The sequence below is a fragment of the Cervus elaphus genome, chromosome 17, assembly GCF_910594005.1.
Source record: "Cervus elaphus chromosome 17, mCerEla1.1, whole genome shotgun sequence".
NCBI classification, from domain to species: Eukaryota; Metazoa; Chordata; class Mammalia; order Artiodactyla; family Cervidae; genus Cervus; species Cervus elaphus.
In genome coordinates, this window is record NC_057831.1 from 7380675 (window position 1) to 7394522 (window position 13848).

Sequence of the window (13848 nt, forward strand, 5' to 3'; positions counted from 1 at the left end):
TGAACCAGTCAGTAGATTAAAGTATCTACTGATCTGATAACGCACACTTTAAAAAAAAATAAATAAAAAGCTAGGAGTGGAAGCAAGGATAGAAAGGATAGAGAACTGAAGAAATGGCAGCCATCCTATACAAGGTCAGTTTCTTTGTTAGCAAGGCCATTTGACTGCAAGTCCCAGGAACTGGGTACTGAATGCTCTCAACCAGGACTGTTTATCTTTCCGTTTATCATCATTTTTTGGCTCTTTTCTCCAGTCTCAAAAAAAAATCGTAACGATTGGATCTTACTTTTGATTTCTATCTTAGCTTAAAGAGGATTTCAGCAAACTGAATAAAAATAAAATGGAGGAAAGGAAGGAGGCAAAGTCTCTAAAGAGATTGGAGCCCTGGTCTTTCATATTGATTCTGCCAGAAACTATTCTCCTTTTCAGTCTCTGACTTAGAGTCCTAAACTCTTTGTCTATACTTTCTGTGTCTGCCCTTTGAAGAGGAAAAACAGCATGAATGTATTGGGCTACAGAATTTATAAAAAGTATTTTTTGTTAGTTGGTTTGAAGAAGTAAATTCTGGTGGATTGAATAAATTAAATGAGAGGCCCAGCTCACTGTAGTGGTCTATGAACATAAAAGTTTGTGAATTGCTAGATGGTTAAATCCATTCTGCTAGTGGGTACCCCCAAAGACTATGAGGGTACCCATAGTTTGTGGTTAACTATCTTTCTTAAACTACCACACAATTGCACTCATCTCACACGCTAGTAAAGTAATGCTCAAAATTCTCCAAGCCAGGCTTCAGCAATACATGAACCGTGAACTTCCAGATATTCAAGCTGGTTTTAGAAAAGGCAGAGGAACCAGAGATCAAATTGCCAACATCTGCTGGATCATTGGAAAAGCAAGAGAGTTCCAGAAAAACATCTATTTCTGCTTTATTGACTACGCCAAAGCCTTCGACTATGTGGATCACAATAAACTGTGGAAAATTCTGAAAGAGATGGGCATACCAGACCACCTGACCTGCCTCTTGAGAAACCTGTATGCAGGTGAGGAAGCAACAGTTAGAACTAGACATGGAACAACACACTGGTTCCAAACAGGAAACAGAGTACGTCAAGGCTGTATATTGTCACCCTGCTTATTTAACTTCTATGCAGAGTACATCATGAGAAACGCTGGGCTGGAAGAAGCACAAGCTGGGATCAAGATTGCTGGGAGAAATATCAATAACCTCAGATATGCAGATGACACCATCCTTATTGCAGAAAATGAAGAAGAACTAAAGAGCTTCTTGATGAAAGTGAAAGAGGAGAGTGAAAAAGTTGGCTTAAAGCTCAACATTCAGAAAACTAAGATCATGGCATCTGGTCCCATCACCTCATGGAAAATAGATGGGGAGACAGTGGAAACAGTATCAGACTTTATTTTGGGGGGCTCCAAAATCATTGCAGATGGTGATTACAGCCATGAAATTAAAAGATGCTTACTCCTTGGAAGGAAAGTTACAACCAACCTAGACAGCATATTATAAAGCAGAGACATTACTTTGTCAACATAGGTCCGTCTGGTCAAGGCTATGGTTTTTCCAGTGGTCACGTGTATATGTGAGAGTTGGACTGTGAAGAAAGCTGAGTGCCGAAGGATTGATGCTTTTGAACTATGGTGTTGGAGAAGACTCTTGAGAGTCCCTAGGACTGCAAGGAGATCAGTCCTGGGTGTTCATTGGAAGGACTGATGCTGAAGCTGAAACTCCAATACTTTGGCCACCTAAGAGCTAAGAGCTGACTCATTGGAAAAGACCCTGATACTGGGAGGGATTGGGGGCAGGAGGAGAAGGGGATGACAGAGGATGAGATGGCTGGATGGCATCACCGACTTGATGGGCATGAGCTTGAGTAAATTCCAGGAGTTGGTGATGGACAAGGAGGCCTGGTGTGTTGTGATTCATGGGGTCGCAAAGAGTCGGACACGACTGAGCAACTGAACTGACTGATCTTTGTTAAAGAATGTTGGTAGAATAATGATAATAGTAACAATCACTAATATGTATGGTTTGATTGATATATGTCAGGTGTGTAAATATTATGGATATAATCCCATATTTAGTTTTCTCAACAATATGGAAGAGTTAGGGAGATTTTATGTAAGTATTCATTTACTGAGCCCCAGTAGGTAAGAGAAAAGTAAAAATTCACAATAACAAAAAATATTCACAAATAAGATGGCCACTTAAAGGATGAATTCCCACTCAAACAAGCATCACTTCTATTTAATGCCAGTATCCTAGTACAGAAGCCGAAGTTTTTGTCTCTCGTTGTCTTGTTAATTGTATCAAACATCCGGCACCACAGTGAAAGCCAGCAGCAGACATGCATCCCTGGGCTGGGGACTGCAGTGCGACGGTCAGGACCTTCTGTGCACCTCGCTCTCTCTGTCCTGCCTGCTACAGTCCAGCTGCTGCATCTCCTCTGAGCCGCTGAAGCTCTCCTTCTGTCCCAGCTGATCTCACTACTGATGAAGCACACCCCACACCCCCAGGGTAAGGGAACCTTTCCTCTTTCACACCTCTTTCCCAGGGGTGCAGGTCCCATCCTAACAACAAAGTATAACTGTAGATTTTGGAAAAGGTGAAGTTGATTAAAAATATGTTTTTCTCTCATCCTACCTGATTACATGGGGATCTTTTTTGCATTTTTGGTCAGATGAGATCTTCTGCCAGCATTCTTCATGTATTCTATGAGAATTGTTCCACATGTAGATGTATTTTTGATCTATTTGTGGAAGGAAGTTCCATGTCCTTGTATTCCACCATCTTGATCCAGCTCTTATCCATTTTATATATAGGAGAACCGAGGCTTTACCTGGCTCTATAAACTAAGATCACAGCTGAGCATCCATTCTGTAAGACCCAGTCTTAGTCCAGCAGAGTATTACCACTAAAGTTTGGATTCTAAAGACAAGAATTTGACCAATGAAGCCAACAAAATAAGACAAAGGAACTTTAAATCCCTGACCTCTAAAGTTGTTGAAAGTTACTGTATGCGTGCCTGCATGCCAAGTCACTTCAGTCATGTCCAACTCTTTGAGACTCTATGGACCATAGCCTGCTACGATCCTCTGTCCATGGGTTTCTCCAGGCAAGAATACTGGAGTGGGCTGCCATGCTTTACTCCAAGGAATCTTCCTGACCCAGGGATCGAACCCACGTCTTCTGCATTGCAGACGATTCTTTACCCACTGAGCTACCTGGGAAGCCTGTGAAAATTATTACTTGGTGATAAAGGACATAGAATAGTACCCAGGAAGGTCACTGAATTTATTACTTGGAGGTCAAGCTCCATCTGCTTCCTTAGAGAAACTGAATGCAACTGGTAGTGAAAGAAATTTTTTCTAGAAATACGGTATTTGTTGGAGTATTTAGTTCAAAGCAAATTTGAAAGATGAGAGAAGATCTATGACCATAAAAGCATGTCATGCAAGCCCAGTGTCACATTCTGCTCAAGTTTATGGACAGGGAATATGTGACTGATTGCACATCCAGTTGGAAGCAAATGATGCAGTACCTAAGGGAAGTCTAGATGCACCCTCTCATTTACAGACACACCTGAAGGTCCCAGACTATGCAGGTATATGTGCTAATTACAGCAGTGACAAATCCCTCATGATATAAATTGCATGATAACTTGGATGTCCGCTGGACAGCACATCTTTTAATTCCAATAGCTAAAATACATAGCCATGTCTATTCTTCCTTTTCATATATTTGAGGAAAATCAATCTGCCTCAAATTTTCAGTTAGGTAAGCATGATATCCTTGGGGGAGGAGGGAGAGAGAACAATTCTTTATGGCTCATTATCAGATCTCCCACTGGCTCAAATTAAGTGCAATTTTGTTACAGATGTAAACAACAAAAGCAAGAAAATGTACTGGTGAGAAAGATATATTTGAACTGGGGAAGTTGGATGCTTGCCAGTATCGATCCTAACTGGAGAATCAACTAAGAATATTAACCCTCTTAGGAAAAGTCAGCATAACAAAGAAATCGCAAGACACACAATGAAGTGTTTTATAATCGGATTGCCTTAGTAGATAAAAGTGAGGCCTGACCATCCATCACAGGTGAAACATATTTAAGCTAATGTAACTCCCAAGTGTTTAACATGTTGTATGAATTATTCTTCTACACACATAATTTGCTTTACTTTTTAAAAAAACTCACTGTATATTAAGACGTAGAAATATGAATGCTTGTTCCTTTAGACTTCTAGGACAAAATAAAATAACTATGTATAATTGGTAAGATGAATAATACGGTGATTAATGTTTAGTGGTGCACATTTGCAGGAGTGAAGTGACACCCAGCAGGATGCTCCGATATGGACTCACGTGACGGTTAAGTTACAACATTTAAGCTAGGATGTCTACGGTAAGGTTGTGTAGAATGGGTGGACTAGGCTCTATACAGCTATATAAATGTGTGATGGCTTGGAGGAAAGGTCAGAGAGGTCTTAGAGGATATAAAACGTTCTAATATAATAGTAGTGAAAATCATAGGCACAGCACTGGATCCAGGGTGAATAAGCTGTGAATGAATGAATGAAGCATTTAGTCAATGACTTAGCTAAAATCCTACAGATAAAACTTAGAAATGCTTAAAGTGTGTGAACACAAGATCACTGGATGAATGTTTATGTAAGCATGGGAAAAACGGAGCAATGACCCCAACAGAATGTATTTGGACATGTCAGCAAAAGCCTCTCAATAGCCCTAACACTGCAGAAAATGGCCTGCAGCGTTTGGCCCTAACTTATCAGCATGGAAAATCCATCTGGGCATATCATTGTCACCATTTATTTGTGTAAAGTAAAATAATCCTCTCCTCTACTGGAGACTAGAGGCCTGGTCACAGTCACAGTCACCTCATTTGAAAGATTCAACCAAGGGAATGTGTGTGTAAAGGTACAAACAGCCACTATAGCAAATGTCACTTTACCCTACCACATGTTCAAATAAATCATCCGATTTCTAAACCCCACTATCTATATTGAATGCCATATTAGGCAACAGAAAGGAATTTATAGTATGTTTATGAAAGTTTTCAAATAATACCAGGACAGGTGGGCTAATTAAAGACAAAAACAAGGTATAAGCTGCTGCTGCTGCTAAGTCGCTTCAGTCGTGTCCGGCTCTGTGCGACCCCATAGACGGCAGCCCACCAGGCTCCCCCGTCCCTGGGATTCTCCAGGCAAGAACAATGGAGTGGGTTGCCATTTCCTTCTCCAGTGCATGAAAGTGAAAAGTGAAAGTGAAGTCGCTCAGTCGAGTCCTTCTCTTAGCGACCCCATGCACTGTATGTAGCCTATCAGGCTCCTCCGGCCATGGGATTTTCCAGGCAAGAGTGCTGGAGTGGGTTGCCATTGCCTTCTCCGAGGTAAGAGCTAGTTACCAGGAAAGACTGGTTAAGAACTACTGAACTAAACGCAGGCCATTTTCTGCAGTGTTAGGACTTTCAAGAGACTTTTGCCGATATCTCCAAACAAAAAGAAAAAAATCTAGAGTCATAAAGGACAACAATCCTTAGCCCTACACTGTCATATGATGCTTATAGATATAGGATAAATAGGAAGATGGGAACTAGGAAGTATTTTTTCCCTCAAAAATAATATGTCAAATCTTAATTAAGAACTTTGTATTTGAGCACCATATATTGCCCCCAAAAGTGGGAAAGAGAGTCTTGGAAAAATCTTAGGAATAATAAAAAATTTAAAATATGCTAAATCCTATGAAACATTAAAGATGTTTAGATAAGAGAAAAGAATATCTGTTTTCTGAGAGTCTTACATTTATTTCAGAGTAGTATAAAACAAAATATTTGTATACTGATTTTAGATAGAATGGAACTCTTTATAACCCTTTTACAGGAGGATGATATCAAACCCTTATAACAACAATGAGCTACTGGTTCATACCTACTAAGAAGGTTGTAATAAAAAAAAGATGGGCAATAACAAATAGTAATGAGGACGTAGGGGAATTGGAACCCTCATATATAGATCATGGGAATATAAATTGTACAGTCACTTTGGAAAATAATTTGTCAGTTCCTTAAAAAGTTAAATGGGGACTTCCCTGGTGGTCCAATGGCTAAGACTCTGCGCTCCCAATACAGGGGGCCTGGGTTCAATCCTCAGTCAGGGAATTAGATCCCACATGCTGCAGCTAAGAGTTTATATGCCACAACTAAGACCTGGTGCAGCCAAATAAATATTATTTTTAAAAAAGTTAAACAGAGCCATCAAGTGTATGTGTGTTCAGTTGCTCAGTCATGTCCTACTCTTTGCAACCCCATGGACTGTAGCCTGCCAGGCTTCTTTGTCCACGGAATTCTCCAGGCAAGAGTACTGGAGTGGGTTGCCATTTCCTTCTCCAGGAGATCTTCCCCACCCAGGGTTGAACCCACGTTCCTGGCACCTTGTTCATTGACAGGCAGATTCTCTACCTCTGAGCCCCCTGGGAAGCCTGGAGTTATCACGTGACCCAACAATTCCATTCCTTATGGATACCTAAGAGAATTGAAAACATATGTCCACAGAGAAACTTGTATATTAATATTCACAGAAGCATTATTCACAATAGTCAAAAGCAGAAAAATCCAAATGTCAGTTGGCTGAAGAATGGGTGAACAAATATGGTATATCCAAACAGTGGAATGTTATTCACTCATAAAAAGGAATGGTGCATGCTATGACCTGGATGAACCTTGAAAACTTGCCAAGTTAAAGAAGCCAGACATAAAAGACCACATATTGTATAATTCCACTTATTAAGTGGTCGAAACAGACAACTGTATGGAGGTAAAGAATAGATTAGTTGATCTAGAGAGGGGATGGGGTTCGGGAGTGACAGGGAATGGGGTCAGAGTTTCTTTTGGGGATAATGAAAGTGTTCCAGAATTAGAAATATTCTGGAATCATATAGTGGTGATGGCTGTACAACCTGGTGAATATAGTAAAAGCCACTGAATCGTGTACTTTAAAAGCATGAGTTTTATGATAAGTGAATTATATTTCAATTTAAAGAGCATGTAGGTGAGTAAGTAATATTAGGAAAATAGCTATATTTTAGAAAAAAAAATTTTTTTCCAAATTGAACCAAACGATACCTCTGCTCCCAGTGCAGGGGGTGCAGGTTCCATCCCTAGTCAGACAGCTGAGATCCCACATGGCTCTTGGCCAAAAAGCCGAAACATAAAACAGAAACAATATTGTAACACATTCAGTAAAGACATTAGAAGAGAGGATAGTGCACATCAGCTGTTCCCTCTTCTTTAGAAAAGATGAAATAAAAATACTGGACTGAAATGAAAAGGTTAATTCTACAAAGTCTCTGCCCACATAGACTTCCTGTACAGTGGAATAGACAAACATACAAACAAATAATTACACTACATGAAATACATGGGGGAAAAAACGAGAGATCTTGCTTAAGGAGCTTTAAAATTAGTATACATTGATCTGAGTCTTGATGCAGGAGTGCAGCTTCCCCAGACACACAGGGTGTGGAAACACATGCAGAAACAAGCTTCATGAGTCTGCAGGTCATTCTGTTGGGCTAGAAATTACAGAGATTTTGCAGAAGAGCTGATGAGGCTCAAAATGTTTTGTTTTTATGAGGAATGAAGCCATGAGCTCTATTCCATAGGAGATGGAGAGCCATGAAAGATGATACTGAAGGAAGTGAATGATTCGTATTTCATTTCAAGCAGATGATGCTGGCAGCAATGAGAGGATTGAAGGCTACGTGACTAGAGCCTGAGAGATCCTTAGAGAGTAAGTGGTTAAGGCAAGTAAAAGATGAAGCACTATTAGCAGGAACAGGGATGAGGTGACCAGGTACGGAGAGACTTAGAAAGACACTGTGAGCTGAGAGAAGAGGATGGATGGAGAGTGACTCATCTTTGACTTAGGCAGAAAGACATTTCCTTGTGTTGTTTACATTTAAATTGTAATGTTTAATTTGAAGTGTTTGTTCCAGGATTAGAAATCTAGTTAGTAGAATTTTGAGTTTTCAGAGAGGAGGAGAATGTATGGGCTGGAGATATTTATTTGAGGGGCCATTAGAACTTTCCTGAACTAATGGAAATGGATAAGATTGAGCAAGAAGAACTGATTAAAAAAGAAAAGAGGGCAAAGGCCAGAAGCCATTTGAAGCCTAGATTATGGATAAGACAGCATGGAGCCTGGCACTTACTGCTTAAAAAGTATTTGTCAAAAGATTGGACAAGTGAACATCATGTTTGCTCCCAAGGATAGCAGGTAGAATGAGGGGTTGAATATGGACTCAAGAAAGAAGGATGCCACAGAATCGTCTTTTCTAACTGTTAATAAATCACAATGAGAAATAAAAATCGGTCCTCCAGGTTAGCTGAGCATGTAATTTTGGAAGGTTCAAGTGCAGAGATGAGAGTGCTGATGAAATGAGTGTGAATAGAAAAGAGGGCTGAAGACAGTTCTAATCTGGCAAAGGAGGCAGATCCAGCAACTAAGAGAGACAGGCCGCCAGTGAGATGGGGGTAAATGGAGATGGGGGTGGTTTCTTGGAAACAAAGTGAAGAAAATGGAGAAGGGGTAGTCACTGCTCCACATGCTGCTGAAAGGTTAGATGAGGACTGAGGATTTCATATTGGATGTGGCAAGGTGGCTCAGATGGAGAAGAAGCTGCTCACCATGTGGGAGACCCAGCTTTGATCCCTGGGTCAGGAAGCTCCCCTGGAGAAGGGAATACAACCCTCTCCAGTATTCTTGCCTGGAGAATTCCATGGACAGAGGAGCTTGGCCAGCTACGGTCCTTGGGGTTGCAAAGAGTTGGACACGACTGACACTCTCGCTATTCATGGCAAGGTAGAGGTCATTCGTGACCTTAACAAATGCTCTTACATGAAGCTGAAATAGGAAAAAATCAAGAGTGCTGTGGAGGAGTCAAACGTGTGGGTTCAAGTAAAAGATTCAGGCAGAGAATAGGAAGTGAAGAAAACAGAAACAGGTATGGAGTTCTAGCATAAAATGGAGTAGAGAAATAGGCAGAGCTAGCGGGGGATGAGGAGTCAAGGGAGGGGTTCTTTTTAATGAGATGAGAGATGTTCCGCACACTTTTAGTTGATGGCAGTAATTTAGTGCAGAAGGAAAGGATGGTGCAGAAGAGGGCAGAGATCAGTCCAGCCTCAGAGAAGTTAAGGAGGAAGAGAACCCAGTACACAAGCTGGGGGAACAAGGGGTTGGTAGGAGCCGTGCTACTGCATGAAAAGCAGAGGATGTGGGTCCAGATGTAGGAAACTCAATACATTTGGTATAATTTAATTTTGCAGATAAGAAAAAAATAGTAGTACATAACTTCCCAAGAACCAGGAAGCCAAGATAGTTAATTAAATTTCTGTCTAAAAATTATGACATGTTAAATGTTAGCCTAAATGGGACATAGTATATTAGTTAAAAATAATACTATTATGTTTGTTAAGTAATTTGTTTCTTAGTAAGAATAAAGTGGTATAAAAGTGTGAATATAGAAGGTAGCTGATTTTTACATATCAAATAGTATAACAGCAATTACATTGGAATCCATGTAAAGGAAATTTTAACACAACTGGAAGATTTCTAGGGTCACTTAACTAACCTCACATTAAACAGGAAGCCATTGATAGCAATATTTCCTTTAGGAATACATATCCAAATCAAACTCAGAGGGGTACATTTCTTTCAAAAATAAACAGAAAATAAATGCCCTGATAGCTGTTTTTTCAGTAAATGTGTATCTTCACAAAACATTTTTAAATAATTAGAATTTATTACTGTATTTTCACAAAACACTTGTAAATAATTATAACTTATTTTACATAGGAGGCGTTCAAAAATGAATACACATATGAATAAAATTTGAAGAAACACTGAGGAACTTTCTAGATCCTATCCTTTCTAGATCCTATGAATTATTAGTAATAGGATTATTATTAGTAATAGAATTGTTAGTCAAATTATTCTTCAAAACATGAGATAACTTCCCTTATAAAACATTGCTTATTTGGGTCCTAAAGAAAAAAAAATTATTATAAGCTGTTTAAAGCCAATCAGCTTTTGTAGGACAGATAATATAAGGGATAAAATTATCCGAATAGAGTCATATTTTTATTAGTGGAAAACGGCTTGAGCATGCTATTCATGTTTTCACTAACTTGTTTTGCAACTAGAGTTTCTTTACAGTTAGTGACTAGTTTTTCTTCATTGTAAATAAAGCAGCTGGAATACTTCTGCACCTTATCAGGTGATAATATGACTTAACATGGATTTTTATGTCCAAAAGGGAAAATAATTTTTATTTATTTTTTTTTGAAAATAATTTTTAAATATAACATTTGACATATGGTTACATTCAATAAGTATTTGTTAATTTGGTTTAAAGATTGTACCTATTTAATATGAAGTAATAAATGATTAAAATAGTAAACCATCAGTCCAAGAAAAGGTTGGAAAATAGTTACTAAAAGATCAACTGGGTACAATACTGTGATTATATATGAACAAGTTCTGACCAACAGAACAGATATCTGCTACTTAATTAAAAAAATAGAATTATTGCTTTTCACAAAATACCTAAATACAAAGTAAATGTAAAATATATTGTGAGATTCCAAAGGTCAATTCTCTAGCTTACATAAAGCTGGATCATTTTTTTTTTTTTTTTTTTAGTGGAGTGCAGTTTATTACACCGGTGGGCCCAAGGCAGAGTCTCCTCTTAGCCGAGGACCCCGACCAGCGTTTGTGAAAATCTTTTATACCCCATGTGTACGATGTGTACGTGTCCAAACCCACTACCCCAATTCCCTTGAGACTTACATAAACAAAGGAAGGGTAAATACAACTACAATAATCCCATCATTCACGTGTTATGTGTTCAAACAGTCAATAATCAGTAAGCCCGCAGTTACATTCCAAATAGTTAATAACTGATAAGCCTGTGCTTACATTCTGATAGTGTCTGGAGGCAGTGGTGTTTAGTGTCTGTTTTCTCTTAGGTGATGAGTAACCTGGATATGATCTTCAAGGTTCCCCTGTCCAGAGGGGGTCTTATCCTTCCATTGCCGTTCCCACAGGCACTAACCAGAGAGTTCAGAGTCCACTGGAGAGGTGGCCGAGCACGATCAGCACAGACAGGCCTGAGATGGAGTCCAGGCCCTATGAATTCCTTCTTCATTCCCCCGTCTTGATGCTCTTAGTTTCCGTAACGAGCATCATTCATTGAGATATATTGTACCTTAACCCTCCTGCCACCCACATGAGAGAATGCTATCAACCTCTGCGTCACAAAATTCACAAGGCAGTGTAGGAAGCAGGGCCCACAAAGCAGTATGATTAAGATTACTGTAACAATCGTTACAATGGTTTTCCACCAGTCTCCCTTTACCCAGGAGAGGACTGAAGTCCAAAAGGGAATATTTTCATTAGACATGGCTTTCACTTGATTTTGCATATCCTCCAAGGAGGTAGATACATTTCCAGACAGGTCAGGGATGTACACGCAACATTCGACTTTAATTACGGCGCAAGTCCCTCCTTGGGCTGCTGTGAGTATGTCTAATGCCATCCTATTTTGAATTACTGCCTTCCTCATCTGAATTTGTTCCTCGTTCAAAGCTTGAATGGCTTTTGTACTGTCTAAGAGGGCCTGTTTAGTGAAATTAGTTAAGGCCTCTACCTTAACCATGATATCCGTTGTCCCTACAGAGGGTATAAACAAGGCAGCAAGATAGTCATACCATTGGAACACAGATCGTGTCCATCTTGCATGCAGATAAGGCAGGTTTACTGGAGGCTGGTGTAGGCTAGGCTTAATTCTGCCATGGGTGAAAGCAAATCCTAATGTGCAAAGCCGCACCCAGCCAACTGGTAACCATGGCCATAAGTTAAGCCCACAGAGCCACTGGGTCCCATTGGGGGCTACCCAGCGCATTCCAGGATTATATTTCCAGTCGGAACCAGGCCACTGAACAGACTGATTGGGGTGATAGGTAACTTCCAAGATTTGTTTCATTTTTACCCCTTTACACCAAATAAATGTACCATAAGTGTTAGTTGGGAAGAAAAGCAAGCAGATTTAATCTTTTTTTACATGCAAAGTAAATGCTTTTTTTAAAAAAAGTTAATAATTTGATTATAGGCCATAAATAATCACTTAACAGAGAAAATCATTTAAATTTTAAGTAATTTTGGATCCTATTTCATACTTGAGAGCATATTTATTCAAGTCATGAGCATACTTTTAAATTTGAGTGTAAATGAACTGATATTTCATAAGTGCAAATTAGGCTTCTCTGCTAGATTGTTAAACAAAAGGGACACATTATTCTAGCTTAGCTGCTTGAGATAGTCTCACTTTGAAATCCCATATTGATAGTGATCATTTCAATTCAGAATGCCTGCTAAAAATTATATTGTATATATTGCTGTGATCTACTCAAGGGTCAAATGTTCTTTGACCATTACATTAAGGTACCATTACAACTTTAGACAAATTTTAATGCCTCTGATTCTAGCAATTCTCTTTAACTGTGCTGAGAAAGTAATTTATGACTTTTTAAAAATTTGTTGGATTTTAAACATTAAAACTTTAAAACATTTTAATCATATCATGTGGTGTTAAAAATATGCGAAGGTTCTACAGCAGTTCATACACAAATTATATACCCATCTTCACTCTTCACTCTCCTTTGCCAGGTAAATTGTTACTTGGGCTTCTTGCTGTCACAGGAAACTTGTAATTTCACGAAACGCACAATGTACAATGTTAGGAAACTGAGGCTTGATAACTTCAGATGAATGGGTATACTTGAATTGGAAAGTTTTAAATAAATGTATTCTTTAAGAGGTGCTTATTTGGCTTGACGGAGAAGGAAATGGCAACCCACTCCAGTGTTCTTGCCTGAAGAATCCCAGGGATGGGGTCGCACAGAGTCGGACATGACTGAAGTGACTTAGCAGTAGCAGTATTTGGCTTGACAGGCCACTTAAGTATAGACTTCTGGGTTTACATGAGTCTTGCCGTTTTGATACCAAGAGCAAAGACTATCTTTTTTACTTGTTTTATTGACTCAACACCAGAATAAAATGTTAATAGTGCAGAGATATAGATACTTTCAGCAGCAAATGACAGAAAACCCATCTCAAACTAGCTTAAAACTCAACCTGGCTTAATTAGCTAGAAGGACGAGACGCGTTAGAGATAGGACTCCTGTCACCTGCTGGAGCTTTTTTTCCTACTCTAAACAGAAGTTTCATTTTCAGGGTCATGTCTAGAGAGAGGGTTACTCTGGGAATCTCTCTCACTGTGACGGTGTCTCAGAGGCCCCTGGCAAACCTCTTTTTAGTTAGCTGGGTCACAGGTCATCTCTGGCACCCATCACTTGGTCTAGAGGTGCGGTTAGCTTTACGTGCATTAGAGCCACCTGCCAGAGCAATCTGGATTGATGAGGTCAAGTTCGCCTGAGACCTATGAGAGGTATGGGGAAGAGAAGATAACTTGAATAAAGTCTAGGTATTGTTGGAAGGAAGAGAGAAACCAATGCTTGTACGCGGCAGAAATGTCTGTTTCAAATGGTGATTGTTGATCATATATAAAATACAGCCCTCCAAAATCCAAAAGCAAGGGAGCAGTTACTCTTCTCTATATACAGAATTGTTATTCTGTAGCTTCGTAATCTCTCAGTCGGGAGGTTTTTGCAGTCCTGTCTTTCAGTGTCATAGTGTGCTTTCAACATTTTTTCAGAAAGGAGTTATATACCAATTTGGTCATTTTTGTGGCTGCTG